Source organism: Lissotriton vulgaris, chromosome 8, assembly GCF_964263255.1.
Source record: "Lissotriton vulgaris chromosome 8, aLisVul1.2, whole genome shotgun sequence".
Lineage (NCBI taxonomy): Eukaryota > Metazoa > Chordata > Amphibia > Caudata > Salamandridae > Lissotriton > Lissotriton vulgaris.
Genome location: NC_141696.1, coordinates 1,229,775,596 through 1,229,791,780, shown reverse-complemented (window position 1 = coordinate 1,229,791,780; position 16,185 = coordinate 1,229,775,596). Strand labels below are relative to the sequence as shown.

The window sequence follows — 16,185 nt, the reverse complement described above, 5'->3', positions numbered from 1 at the left end:
GCATGTGGCACTCTTCACTCAGACCAGGGTCCAGTGTTCGCCTCTAAGGCGTACAAGGATGCCATGGGTTTATTGGGGGTCCAGGTCAAATTGTCATCTCCACACAGACCTGAGGGTAAAAGAGTTGTAGAGCGAATGAACCATGACTTAAAGCAATCCTTGACAGCTAGGGTTTTAGGTAATGACAGGAACGGGCTGGCCCATCTCTATAGCGTTCAACGTGCACTTAATAATCTCCCTAGAAGGTCTCTGGGTGGGCGGACTCCAATCGAAATGCTATTTGGCATCAGAATGTTTGTTCCGGACCTTGAGGGTCTAGACATGACGGCGTCTGCAGCACCTTTTGACGTAGATGAACATTCTGCTGAATTACAGAACCTACAGAGACTTGTGACAGTCTTGCAAAGGAACATTTGCCTTCCACAACTGATGCTACACTTCAGATTCCGGTAGTTGGCTGGCTACCCCGAGTCAGTGACCTGGTCCGTGAAAAGGAGTTCGGCCACTCATATCGTGCACCAGTTCCTGTCCTTGGCGTGCAGGGTACAAAAACAGTAATTTTACCTCCACTTCCTGGTCGCAAGGAAAACAGGTGCATCTCCATTGACAATGTCAAACTACAGCGAGTGGCAAATTCTTCTTAGTATGACTCCAGCGGTCTTTTGTGAAATTCTGTTTTGGCTCCGACGAGTACCAACGGGCCTGACGTTGCCATTGAGATGTCTACAGTTACTAATTCTTTATTGAATCCACTGGCTGGTCATCCCCTTGATGATACTGAGTATACGTACCCCACAGATGTGTCTTTGCCTTGTGTACTCCAGATACTGTTAATCAGTCACATTTTTCATTTGACACTGACTCTACAACTTCTAAGTCCCCATCAAATGTTTCTATTTTTGTTGTGTGGTTTAAAAAACATGTTTTGATACCCCCTTGGACTTACATTTGGCTGGTGCTTTTTTCCATTTTTTTATTCATGTCAATTGGGTTTGTAATTGTATTTTTTCGTCTAGTAAATGGACATTATGTTATGTTATGTTATGTTATGTTATGTTATGTTATGTTATGTTAATATTATTTTGGCACCCCACTCCTCATCAACCATCATGAAGAGGGACCAGACTTTTGTTAATATCACAGCTTGGCCTGTGTTAGATGAAATTGTGTGGGATGCTGTCAAATTTCAGATACACGGCCCTACAGAGGTTATTAATGTCCCCAATGTACTTCGTGTTTCCATGGGGGATGTTGTAAAACAGAATATATGCTCTGATGATTGGGATCTCCAAGCTGTAGAGGCTCTTTTTTCTGATTTGAAATATTATGCTGCCTTTGATGCTAAAGATTTGTACTTAGATTCAGCTAATTATGCAGACTTATTCTGCTACCAACAACATGGAAATAATTTTCTGCATAAAGCTAACACGTTTAGAAATGTGGTTAATTATACACAATGGGAACATTGTCCAGGACCAATTGAGGGCAGCTCCAAAACTCTTTTGAAAAAGTTTACTTATCTTACTCATTTTAATCAATCTAATCCTGACGCATTTTTTTTTAAGATGACTACTAAGTCCTCTTCCAAAGTTATACTCACCCACACTAAATTATTGTATTCAAAGTCCTTTATTGATCAATTGGCTATAGGTGGCTATCAGCTGTGGAAAAAAAACTATTGATCTTAAATTCCTTTGGGGTTCTGAAAATTGGCAAGTACAGGGCACTGAAGCTTTGCATTGTGCATGTCTCATACCGAATCATATGTTGTTTTTGAACTCGACTATTTCTCAAACTACTTGCTTTGGCTTGGCTACATTAAAAAAATTAAATGCTCCTTCCATTCCTGATTTGGGACAATACCCTACATGATACAATCACACTGATATGTCCATTGATGATTTGCAGTCCCTGTTAGCCAATTCCTCCTTTAATATTTCCAACATGGATCCCAAGGGTTGGTTGTTATGGCAGAGAAGTGCAGATTCATGCCAACATCGTTTTCTGGGTCTGGCCAGAAAATGGCAATTGAAAATAATCTGGCCCATGCAAATCAAGAATATTTAAGAAAGAGGACCTCAGAAAACAGACAAGAAGTACTGAATGCAAAAACAAGAATGAGAGAATTCTACTATGAGCTAGGGGATATGGCAAGTAGGTTATATCCTCAGACAAGCTATGAAGATAGCGAGCATACGGGAAGATTACTGGCTTGGCAAGCAAAGGAAAAGCAAGTTCAAAATAGAGTCAAATGCATCCAGGATAAAGTAACTAAAACTTACGTAAAGACTACGTCATTAATAGGCGAGGTGCTCCTTAGACACTATAAAGATATCTATCAGGCATCTCACCAGGTCGCCTTAGAAACAATCAAGGAATTTTTACAGGAACTGCCAATTCCAATTTTGGGATATAACTTTAAAGAGCTGATGCTAGCCAAATTCACGAAGGAAGAACTAGATGTGGTTAACAGCTCTTTGCCCAACTGTAAAGCTACTGGAGAGGATGGCATTCCTGCAGAATTTTTTAAAGCATTCTCTACGGTTCTCTCTCCCGAATTTTTAAGACTAGCAAATTATTTATTACAAGTAGGTGGCCCACCTGTATCTTTCCGCACGGCAGTAGTGGTCAGTATTTTAAAAAAAATAAGGATAGTGAAAATGTGAACTTTTATAATCCAATAAGCCTTTTAAATACGGACTATAACATTTTTACTAAACTTCTTGCCAATAGGCTAAAAAAGATGGTGGGATTACTCATTGGGACAGATCAGTGCGGATTTGTAGCTGGGAGACAGCTTTATACTAATACACATTTTTTATTAGAGGCATTTGATTTTTTTAATATCAACAAGGTTGAGGCACAGATCTGGTTTTTAGATGCTGAAAAATCATTTGATCTTGTTTCTTGGAACTGTCTTTTTACAATTTTAGAAAAGTTTGGCTTCCCAAGTGAGTTTATAATTTTATCAGAACAACTCTACATGAATTCTCAGGCACTAATTTTACCTATTCTGTTAATATAGGGACATGCCAAATAAATAGAGGCACCAGACAAGGCTGTACCCTCTCCCCGATTTTATTTGCTCTATTTATAGAGCATTTAGCAATTGTAATCAGGGAAAAAAGAGCTCACATGGTCCCCGTACAAGGAATGACAAACATGAAATGATATGCTGATGACATTGTTCTTTTTTTGGACCCAAAGATAGATACCCAGACGGAACGGAAGTTATGAGAGTTTTTGCAGGCTTTGAAAGAATAGGGGGTTATGAGATCAATAAGACCAAAACCGAAATTATATTATGCAATTGCAGGGTGGATTCGCTTTTATCAGAATTTAGACAGATATACAATACTCGTCCAAAGAGGTATCTAGGGATCTAGAACAGAGAAAGTACAATATCTGTTTTCCCTAAATTAAATTCATTGTCGAAAATAGCTGCCGTTATAGGTCGAGTTGCGTTAATTCGGATGTCGATTCTACCGTTGTTTAATTTTCTTTTTAGTGCAGCTCCCTGTGCAATACAGACTTCTTTTTTTAAAGAAATAGACAGTATGTTCTCCTCTTTCCTATGGACAAATAAGGTATCCAGATTGGCACTCAGCACTTTAAACTATCCTGTCACAGAAGGAGGATTATCTCTAACAAATATCAGAGAATATTATTATGCAACATTTGCACATCATAGTTTTAGATTTTTCTTTTTAGATCCTCAAGAGGGAGATACCTTTTTCATGAAAAAGATCCAAAGGGAACATAACATAATAGACCCCACAAGAGTTACCATGTACCCTAAAAAAGTACGTTATAAGACCTTAAAAAGGCTGTATAAACAAAAATCTCAGCTTTTAGCACACTATGATATTCTAAGAATCAATATCTCAACCAGGCTTTCGAAGCTATTTATGGGGGAAATAGGTTTGTTAGAGAATAACATACTAAGATTATGGGAAGAAAATGGATATGTCCAGATTCAGGATTTTGCCAAGGGGAATTTTTGGAAAACTTGGGAGGAGATTGAAACGGGGCTTCAACATTCAAGCACAATTTTAAAGTGGTCATTTATTAGATTAAAACCCATATTGGAAAAGCTAGACATGGAAAACCTGTATTATAAAAGTATTATCAGCGGAGCCCTTAATTGCCCCACACAGCGGAAGATTAGTAACTGGATTCAAATTTTCGATGATAATAAATCTCTCTCTCTATACGGAAAACTTAGGGATAGATGGAAAAAAATGGAAGGTATACATATCCTTAAACCAATCTGGACTAGGCTTAATAAGTTTAACATAGCTATATTCAGAGGGGCAAACTTCAAACGTATGCAATACTATTCGACATGGTTGATATATAGAACACCCTCTTTTCTTCATAAAATAAACCCGCAGATAGAAGACAAATGCTTTCTCTGTCCAGAGAAAGGGACCTAGACACATATCATCTGGGAGTGCTCAAAAATCCAGAGTTTCGGGGAGGAGATTGAGAAATATCTCAAATTTGCAATTGATCCCCTCAACGTACTTGATAAATCCATTGCAGTCTTGGGCTGCTCTCTTGCTGTCTCTGTTCACGAGGAAGGCTTGTTTATTGTAGCTTTAATAGCAAGATATTTAATCCTACAACTCTGGAGAACAGAGAAAGTACCTACTTTTAATGCTTGGAGGGCAAAATTGTCCAGAGTACAAGAATTGGAAAACAAATATGCAATAAGATCAGGGGCAGTAAAAAAAGTATGAGAAATATTGGAGTGTGTTTGAAACATAGGAGAACATCTTGTAGTTGGTATAAAAGGATAGAATATATATGTAGGTACTTGTTCGGATATAGCACTTTGCACTTTACTTTAATGTGATCTCTTTCTGCTCCCTTGTTATATTTGGTATAAAATGATAGGTACTTATGTATGTATGTATGTATCCTGATTTTGCACTTTGCACTTTAACCTATTATGATCTTTCTGTATTATAGGAATATTGTGATTGTACTGCTGAGTATTTGGAAATTAATATTTATCATACTGTAATATTTTGTACTCTAGACAAAGTAATTTTCTATTCTATCAATATTTTGAAATACGTATTTATATATTATATTACTCTGTTGTAATGTCTAAAAACTCTCAATAAAAAATATTAAAAAAATATATATATATTACGTTCTATTATGCAGTTTGCGTGGACCTTTCCAAACCTTAAAAGCTGGTAAAGTTCCATGGGACTATATGAACACGCCCTCTCTATTTTTGCTGTTTAATTTGACTGAAAAACAGCAATTTATGTCTATGAAGGATGCTGCATATTCCCTTTTGCATATTGAAAAGTTGGAACCTTTACCTTTTTCTGTTGCCGAAAGTAATTCGGCAGTATCGCTCATTCATAGGTTACTAACGCTTCCATTTCCCCTATCTAAATTCAGTTCATGTATGAAACATTATGCCATAGGCAGATATGAACCACTGGGTAGCGCCTATCTTCATGAAGTTTGGTCTCTACAATTTACTTATAGATGCCTGAGGGAGGGTAAAGACGTTTATTTAAAGGGGGAAGACTGCAGATCTACACCTGATCACTCACTGGTTTGCAAGAACTTACAATTACACGGCTCTTGTAACACGATGGCTCTGAACTTGGCCTACATTTTAAAGGGTAATCCAGTCCCAGCTATAACACCGACATTCATGTTGCGCGCAAACGGTAGCTATTTACTTTTAAATAATGAAGCGTGCCGCGGTATGCTGGCCAGGATTCCATACATTGTGACCGTCTCCCAACGTGTAGTTTGCTGTAAGAATGTGATGTTCCCGCCTCCACATGGGGACCTCGATGTATCCATCTGGCCTTCTATTCCGACCTTGAAAGCAGAGTTCAACAAGTCCTTGGTCTCTGTGCACAGTTCTGTGTATGTGCAAAATCCCTGCAACACCACCATTAGGGGGAGCTCCACAGAAAGTGAAAGGGGGAGACGGAAAAGTATGTTGAACCAATAGAGATTTAATCACTGGTCCAAATTAAGGAATAAGTCATTACACTTATTAAGCACAAGCACTTCCATCACTCATACTCACACATTTTTTTCAGAGTTTAAAATGGCGCGAAGAATAGTCTAGGTGGGTAAAACAACTAAGACTTTTGTGGGTGACTGTGTAGTCTTCATGGTCCCAGTTAGTAACCGCTATGACACTCTGAATCCATTGAAAGATATAGACTGACTTACATATCTGGGTTCTCCCTCTTAAAAAAATAGTTGTATCTCAATCGGAGATCGAGGCCATTATGCCTACAAACAGAAAACTATTTCTGACCAGGCCTATGTAGTTTTAGATAACCATCTGTAACCCCCAGGTCATATTGAGCAGGGGTAGAATGCCAGGTTGAACGTTACGCCTAACTTGGGTGTGTCTTTGGAATGTCACTAACACGTCAGCCCAGACCAACCATCTTTCGATGAGGGCAGACCACTGTGCGATAAAACAGTAACAACCAGCTTTGCCGCTAATAGTGACCAAGCCATGTGTAATCTTGTCTCTTGGCATATCTCTGGGCTACGCTCTAAGCTGACTAACCCCATATAGAAAATGGTTGTAGGGCTTTGTTTCGAGAATGCATTTGAGGAGGGCATCTTCGGAGATGGGGTCAAAGTTCTGCCAAATGGCTACGGATTTGCTCTCCTCTGGAGGGGTAGGATGACTGACCTGATCCACAAGTGATTTCACTTTTTCGTCAAAGAATATAGCGGATTCCGCTGCTTTCTTTGTAGAATCTTCCAACTTGGAGGTTGGTGGAGAGCAGTTTGGATTCTTGATGAGATCGAATTGTTTTTTGGGTCTATTTTTGGCTGAGTCGAAGAGGGTTCTGAAGTGCGTTGCTTTTCCAAGGAAGATGTGCTTGTGGTACTCGGATCTTGCTGAACAAAGCGTGGCCAAATTATCGGTGGAGGGCGCTTGTCTCCATTGTTTCTCCAGGAATCTTAGGTACTTCCTTTCTTCATAGAGGGATTTGTTGAACCAAGGTGCTGAGGGAGTGGGCCTTTTCTTTTTGCTTTGGAGAGGAGCAACAATATTGATTTCATCTGCAAGGACTGTGAGGCATTGGGAGGTGAGTTCTGTAACATCTAGGTTCGGGTCTAGCCTTGGAAGTGATAGCAAAGCTGATTCACAGAGGGTACTGAGGTCAATATTTTTAGTGTAACGGAACCAGGAGGTAGCCCTCTTAGGTTGGCCGAGAGTTATAGAGTGTGATAGGTGAAGAGAGAATGGTATGAGGAGGTGGTCAGACCAGTCTTCATGAATAGGGGTAGCGATAGCAAGCATGCTGTTTTTGAAATAACAAGGTCCAGGATTGAGCCCTTAGAGTGTGTTGTTTCTGTGCAGTGTTGGATAAGATAGTTTGCAGAGAGGAAGGTGGCCAGCTAATTCGCAGAAGAGTCTTGAGACGAGCCCCAGTGGAGATTGAAGTCACCCACAAAGATCTGATTGTCACTTTCCGAAAAATTGGTTACTAATGAAGTCCGTGAGTTCCTCCATAAACGAGGGGGCCGCTACAAGGCGGGCGGTAAATGGCATGGAATCTGAGGGTTGAGCGGTGGTGCGATTGAAGTTCAAGGGATAGGCATTCAAAAGTGCAGAAGGAGCTGTTAAGAAAAGCCTTAAGTTGAAGGGAGTTTCTAAAGTTGACTGCAACACCTCCCCCAACTTAGTCAATTCTTTCATTTCTAAATACAGAAAATAGCCTGTGGGTACTAGGAGATCAAACATAGAGTGAGAGGTATCGTTGAATCAGGTCTCTGGCAGAGGACTTTAACTGTCCATTGTGCCCAAATGACGAAGGGTAATTTATGTGGTTTTACAACCGAAGAAGGGCTATGCAATTCCCATGTTAGGCACCTCTATAATGAATTCGTTTTTAATCTGGATCTGGGCTTTGCAAATGGTCTATGTGCGGAACCTGTTCCTATGCGTCATACCTTTAATGGCATAGGCTTATGCACTACTATAGATTACATACTAGTGTCAAACAGTCACGGGTGTAGATTTCATTCTTTTTCTGTTGACGATAATTCACTCAGTGACCACTTTCCACTGTGTCTTTCTGTTCAACTGCGGACAAGTAAATCTGATGGGCACGATGAAGTTGACCGGGTGTTAGCAAATATAACAATTGACGGGACGAATGGATACTCTCTGTGTTGGTCAATGGTGGACCCACTTGTGACTACTAAACAAATGGTAGCTAAGTGTAAAATGGTTCTTGTGACATGCCTGAGTGAAAATGCGCCCCCAGATAATATTTTATCTTCTAATATCAGCTGCTATAAGGGCGGCTTTATCCACTGAGAATCGATAGAAAGGCAAATCCCAGGAATGGTTTGATTCAAAGTGCGCACGGCCTACACAAATTTAAAACATGAACTATATAAGGCACCTAGAAACGTAAATGGTATGAGGCAGGCAAGAAGAGAGTACAGGTGTGCGCTTAACAAGAGAAGAATTACCCTGAGAAATCAAGCTTTGGAATCCTTGCATAAAGCCTCTTTAATGAAAAATAGTGCGGCTTTCTGGAAAGCAGTAAAAGCTTAATTTTTGACTTCTGAACAGGGCCCAACAATCGAAATCGCTATAACTGGGGACTAATGGATCAAGCACTTTTCTAGGGTATATAACGGTGATGGAAACCTTGAGGTGCTATTAAATACCAACCAGTGGGAAGATACCCTGGAACCTTCGGTCTCCTATTTTGATCTCTAGTTTACACTGGTGGAAGTGACCCGGTCAATTTCTGCAAGTCGGTGTGGTAAGGCCCCTGGGCCGGATGGTTTCCCTGTAGATTTATTCAAATCAAATATGGACCTATGGGGGGCAATCATTACACAGGTAATTACTGCTAGCCGTGTTGCCCCCTTTTTAGCAACCTGGGTGTAATCTATTATTGTCCCAATTTTTAAACTGGGGGACCGCCAGGACCCCGGGTGTTATAGGCCAATTTCTTTACTGGATTGTCTAAGCAAAGTAGTTGGTCGAATCATCCTAGAACGCTTACATGAGTGGGTCGGGGATAATAAGGTTTTATCCGACCATTAATGTGGTTTTCGTGAGGGTTTAGGGACGTCCAACCAGAGTTTAAATTGACTATTCGTGTGGGAAATATACTCAGGCAAAGAAGGGGCGGCTTTTTTTAGCGTTTGTGGAACTCATGGCAGCCTTTAGTTCCTTGATGCACGATAAGCTGTGGGAGATCCTCGAACTTATGGGGTGGATGGAAAACTCATTTATTTTCTTAGGAGCCTTTATAGCAAAGCTAGGGTGCGTGTAAGATTCTGCCTATCTGGTGATCATTCTGCCCCATTCCCAATAAGGAGGGGGGTTAGACAAGGATGTGTAGCCCCCTTTCTTTTTAATCTTTATATCAACGGTGAGGCGCTCCTAAGCATGGGCGAATTTTGCGAATCTGGCGTTCGCGAATTTGCGTATTTGCGAACTCGCAATCCACAAAATCCACAAATTCTCGCGAATTTGCGGATTTTTTGTTTTTATAGTGTTCACAAGGGTTTCTGCCAGTTCGCAAGGATTTTGTACCAGTTCGCAATTGCGAACTTACTTGTCGGCACGCAACGGTCGTGACTATGTTGTTTCTACGTCTGGTTCATCATCACAGGTTCACAGCACCCTCTGTTTTAACACTGCCACCCTCTGTTTCAACACTGCCACCCTCTGTTTCACCCATGCCACCCTCTGGTTCATCTTCATCACTGTAGATTATGGGGGGAAAAAGCAAGCACACCTGACCTGCTTCAACTGACATGAATTATTTGGGGTTGATTTATTAATGTGTCACTGTTTTAAAATTCCAGTCTGGCACCTGCTTCCTTATCTGTAATTTGCTTTCTGTTGCAGTGCAATTTTTTTTCTCCAGGACCTTTCTGGCCTACTTGTAGCTATTCTATGATCCGGCTGTGAGGGTTAGAGCAGGGTCATACAATTGTTGCAACTAGCAACTGAACTCTGGAGGGGCCCCAGTCAGGAAGCACTACAGGGAATGGTTACTAATGATGAATTTGAACTTTTGCACCTGCTGAGTGCTTTCAGTTTAGCAAAACTCGTTTTTCTGCAGAACAGCAAATGTAATGCCCCAAACAAACTTACTTGTGAAAGTTGATTTCTAATCCAAAAGTGATCCAAAGAAAGTCAAAAGGCCTCAAATCCAAAAAAGGGCAGGCAAATGTCAACCTGAGAAGTTATTCTGATAAAAACCATTATTTTCAGAAGGTCTATGCTGCTTGCTAGTGGATTTCTTGTGCAAAATTGCAAATTTTGTAATTTCACGAGTGCGAGATTGTTGCTGCCCGCCGCACCTACATGTTCGCAATTGCGAACTTACGCCGCACGCCGCAAAATTGTATCACCAAGAAAAAAAAATCCGCAAAATCCGCGAGCGGAACGGATTTTCCGCCCATGCTTACTCCTAAATGTTAATCAAGAATTCCACCAGGTAGCCAGTCGTCCAATACCCGCCCTCCTGTACGCGGATGATGCAGTTTTGATATCACATGTGCAAATAGGTTTGCAGAGGGTGCTAGACAGCTTCTCCACTTTTATGAGCAATTCAGGTCTCAGAATCAATACCACGAAGACTTGCATAATGAGGTGTAGTCGTGGCAGCTAGAGGTGCAGGGACATGTTTGTGGAAGGCCAGGAGATAGGAGCCACTAAGAGTTTTTCATATCTTGGTATACTCTTTAATCATAATGACTCATGGGCCCAAGCTGTATCAGCAAACAATTAACGTATTTAAGGACAACTACTGCCCTTGCTAATTTTTCTAAAAAGCTGGGCAGGAGACCACCAATAGAGCTCATTCATTCAGATTTATAAAGCAAAATGTATCTTCACTGTTATGTATGGGGCGGGGTTATGGGGGTTTTGCTAACATGCATCCGTTACAGATGGTGGAAAACTCCTTTTTAAGATACATTCTGAGAGTACCGAACAGTACCTTGTCATATGTTTGCACGCGGAGTTGGGCCTTCCATCCATTTCTGATCTTATTAAAATGGAGTCAATTCTTCTGTGGCATAGAATCTGGTCAAAAGCAGAGACAAAGTTAAACAGGGACATCTTAATGAACAGTTTGAAATTGGAGGGGGCCCTAAAGATCCCACAGATTAGATATGTCAGAGATTTTATGTGTGATGTAGGTCACTTAGAGTATTTCACTGACCCGAGTACCATCCAAACGATCTCGAGAAAGGAGCTAAGAAAGGAGTGTCTTCTGTTGCTGGACACACTGAGAATGTCGGCGGAGATTACCAAGCCGTCTGTCCAGCATAATCAGTTGATTTTAACTACTTTTAACATCCACTCTACCTAAAATTTCTTCCTGGGGGATTACGATAGGTTTTTCCTTCGTCTTCATGTGTGTGTCCCTCCCTGAGAGCATGTGTGCTTTACTGTGCCCTATGTTGCTCACTTTTTCAGGTGATACCTTTTTCTTTTTGTTTAAGCACTCTATGTGGAAGTGTGAACCAACTGTCTCCCCAATGTTCTTCTCGTCCCCTCTATGCAATACTCTCTCTCACCTTGGTGCTTCTCTAACACCCCTTCTGTCATATGCTTGCCCTCGTTGGGCGCACCTCACCCACCTCGTGTTCTCACCTTCATTGCTTTCTCCCTGTGTGCTTTTACCACCTACAACAGCCAAATGCTCACTCTGTCTTGTCTCTTTGCTTCACGCCCCACCCACTATGCTCCACATCGTTCTATCTCTTGCCTATGCCTTCATATTTCTCTACCCAGTACATCCGTGTTTTGGCCATCCACCCTTACCATCTTTGTTGCTTCGAGACTCCTGAACTTACCCCACTGACCATTGTTGCCCCCACCCTTTGATTCCACACCCCCAGTCTGTGTTGTCCCCCTCACCTGCTACATTCTGCGGTAAACTTTTTTTCTGCATTTTTAACAATTTCTATCTTTATTTCTGCTTTCCATGCTGAATGTCATGTATTTTTTGTTATGGGGAAAACTAATTTCTCACAGGAATGGATGAGATATTGTAATTGGGTTGTATCATATAACACAAGCTTTAGACTCTTCATATTATCGTGTTTACTGGTTATGAACCTGAATAGTTCTTACTATATTTTCTAACGGGAAGCTATTTCCTCTCTCTAGTCTTAAGCATAGCTTTGTGCAGGAACTTCTTTGGGACCAACACTGAGGAAGAGCAGCCTGGGTTCTTTGTTCCAAACCCCGCTCCTAGGGCAAATATGTTACGATTAAAAAGCAGACCTTTTATAATCCAGGTTGCACGGCCACACCACTACGTAGTGCCAAATAATGTGTTTTCTATTCTCAATGAATGTTGAGTAGCTATGAGTGATCCTTGCATAACATTTCCCCTGTCCGCTCGAAGGCTTCTGTTTGCACAAGCATGACCTACTACACAAAAACAATCAAGAGTCGCTTTACAAAGCTAATTTACTGGCACATGCATCAACAATGACATTTGCGATCCCTTATTAGCGAAAAATAAGGATTCGCTAATAAGGAATAGCAAAAGGCTCTGCATGTAGAAATCGTTTAAAAAATAGCGATTTCTAAACATTCCTTAATTGCGACTCGCAATTAAGGAATACCTCCCCATTCATTCCTATGGGCCTATAGGCCCATAGAAATGAATGGGAAGACATTCTCAATTTGCGAGTCTCAATTAGAGAATCGCAAATTGAGAATGCAATTTCAAGGGTGCAAGGGTGTCAAAAGGACACCCTGTTGCACCCTTGAAATCTGCATATGAGTACATCTTGCACACACACATGCCCCAAGGGCGTGTGTATGTGTAAAATAGAACTTTGAAAAATGCACTTTAGTGCATTTTTCAAAATTTGCATGAAGTTCATCTTCATGGTAAATTGCTCTCCCTAATAGCGAAATCGCCAGTTTTTTTACTTTAATGGATTGCATTTAAGGAATCTCAATTTGCGATTCCTTAAATGCAATGGCAATTTAAGTAATTGCAATTTAGAGATTACTTAAATTGCGATTTTTGCATTTGGGAGGATGCATCCCAAATGAAAAAATACAGGTTGCAAAGGGGCAGATTCTGAGAATCTGCCCGTTTGCGACCGGTTTTTGCTTTGATGCATGTGGGCCTTAGTCTCTTTTACTATTTGTGTCAGAACCCCCTTTGGTTGGAGTTAAGGTATGACGCCCGTTTAAGTTTTCCAGTCTAACTGAAGGCTCAGAGAAATTAACATGCCATCTTGCTGACTATATCAATTTTAAATGTGTGCGTTAACATATCATTTACATTCACTTCAGTCTTTTTTTGTTGGCTGAAATTTGGACCACATCACAAAAATATTTCAGAAATTGTAGAAGCTAAGTGCAGCTGTGATAATTTAAAATAGTTGGAGTTTTAGGGCCCGATTTATAATTTGGCGGACGGAGTAATTTCGTTTGGTTTGCAGGACTTAACATCCGCCAGGTCGCGACTACTCAGCCTGCCAAATTTAGAAATGACTACCAAGTTGGTGGCCATTTCCAAAGCTTTGGCAACAACCTCCAACAAAGTGGTTTCTGTCAATGCTTTTGAAGTTTGGTGCACAGCTTCATCAATAGGAGACAGCTGTCCATCAAATTGTTTGCTCTTTTATTTTCAAAAAGAAAATTCTAAACCGGGATTTTCTTTTTGAAAATACAACAGATATTGCTCCACTTGCCATGGGATTTATCTCCCATGACAAAGGGAGCATTTAGCAGTTCTTACTGCCCATTACCGCAAGAGGTTTCCTGGAGGTGACTGACAGTGAAAACTGACCTCTAATTATACCCTTCTAAATTAGGTGGGTGGAATTAGAGGTCTGCCTCTGACAGCCCTTAGTCTGTAGGGCTGTTGAATGGGTTTAGTCACGGTGGAGACAGAGTAGTGATTAATCCAAAGGTCTGCACGGATATAAGGTGGAAAACAGTCTTGGTGGCATGAATTATCAGTCGTAACAGTCTAAAACATGCCATAAAACTGGCACAGCAATAGTATTTAGTTTATTGATGGATGTGATGCAGAATGGCCAGAATATGTGGTAAACAGGTTTGGCGCATTTCAGTGACTCTCCAGGCAAGTTTGATAATGGTAGGGTAGACTGAATTCTGCCCTCTACCATTTCCTGTAGTTCATGTAGCATATTGTTAGAAAATCACAAGATTTTGTAATTCGTTATATATCGCAAAATGTTTCTGGCAGCAATTAGAGGGGAGAGCAGGGCAACAGAGACAGACGCTTGTAATTTAAATGTGTCTTTTTAAGTTTCTAGCCGCTATATAAATATATTTTTGCGGTGTGTATGCCTTTCCAGCTGAACGCCAGCCTAAGTACGAGAATTAACAAGGAGTAGAGAAAATGCTTATAGTATTTATGAATCTTCGTGATTTATGTGTGATTTTGTCGCAGCACATTGTCATGTAATACTGATTTGTGAGCTAGCACAGACTCAGTTGTGGTGGCTATTCTGTCAATTGTGCTGAGTCAGGTGAATGATGGTTTGGAGGCCTATGTGTCTTATCCCTGCCTTGATACGTTAGTGATGTTATTTGGAAAAAGGGGACCCCTATATAGTACTGTTGCACTTGCTATACATAGGGAAGAAACAGGGTTAGGAAAGGTCTATAGCCAAGTGACAAAAGTAATTCAACTAATCGTTTTACAGTTTTTTAAAGTGAAAACAGAATATATTGTAGACCAAATATAAATGATATATGAAGTCCAACTGTATACAAACCGATGAACATTAGATATTTCTGATATGACTTTAATCTTCTTTTTGTATATATATATATATAGACTTTTGTTTTCTTTTTTCTTCTATTTTGATTTGTTTTTTTGGGTGATTATTTTTTGTTATACCATATTCAGTTAAAATTACATTTAGAAAAGATACAAAATCAATAGACATGAAACTGTGTAGAATGTTGAAGGCAAAGCGGTAGACACCACGTTAGTGATGTTATTCATCATTTATATTGCGTAATGGGGAGTCAGCCTAGCAGGACACCGTGAAATATATATTCTGTATCCTTGTGAACACACATGCAACAAATTTGAATTCTGTTGAGCATTATGTCACGAGTGAATGTGGATATAGGAAACTCCCTAGGAGAATCCACCGCACATATATCAAATTATTTGGACTCTGCTATTGCATGAGCAGATGTGGTTATTGAGAACTTCTGATCACCTAATTCCAAGAGAAGACTCTGGCTGTGCAGCGAGCAGCTGCTGTAGTCTACACTACTCCTGCTCGGCGTCTTCAGCTTTTGGCTGGTGGCTTCGTGTCCAATCAGACGAGATCATAACAACTGACACCTGATATGAATTCATTCTAACTAAATTACCGCACTTGGGCTGCTGTCAATAACTGCTATTTGTAATAGATAAATTGCAAAAATTGTGGCTGGATAGATTTAAATTGTGGGGCACAGCTTTACCAGTGGCCAAAGAAATAAACACCCATTTCACTGAAATTATGAAAACTTTATAACAGTTCTTTTTAAAATTTGTGGATTTACGATTTTCATAGATAACTCATCTTAGTCAATCATCCAAATACTATAAAAAATAATCTTAGGCATCTGTGAGGGTCTTTATCCATCACTGCGAAACATGATATGTGTAACAGATACATAACTAAAAGTAAATAAAAATGTGAAAATGCCAGCAGGCAAGCATAGGAACTTTCAGTCAAAAAACCTTCGGGGTAAATGAATAACAGCCCATAGGTGAGTAAACAAACCATCACAGCATAACCTGGCATCAAAAACTTCCCCAAATCAAGATTTCTAACTTTTGAGATACCAACTTTACTGCTGAAAACTATACAACATTATTTGTGGCTTTGCCATTGTTAATGCTGTGGAGGAGTTGCCAGCAGCTCTATGAGCACATTTTTAACATATAAAATACAAAGCTAAGAAAAATGTGCACGTTTTTAGTTACATTCCCCGTACACATTTCAAATTACGTGTTGTGAGCCAAGAACATGGAAAAGGCGCATTAAGAGAGTGGCCCACGGGAGGAGACCATTCAATCCCTTATAGTAAATCTACTTGCTCTCACCGCACACATACACAAGTTCAGAGGCTTCTAGTATATTCCAGGATATTCCTGGTAAATGTAATCCAGTTCCCCT

At 40.3% G+C, this 16,185-nt stretch overlaps 1 protein-coding gene across 1 annotated transcript in view; it reads left to right on the top strand.

Annotated features, from left to right (window-relative positions):
- The window catches only part of RXFP2 (relaxin family peptide receptor 2), a 1,407,219-nt gene that overhangs the window by 1,257,770 nt on the left and 133,264 nt on the right, over window positions 1-16,185 (top strand). The gene's annotated exons all lie outside the window — the stretch shown is intronic.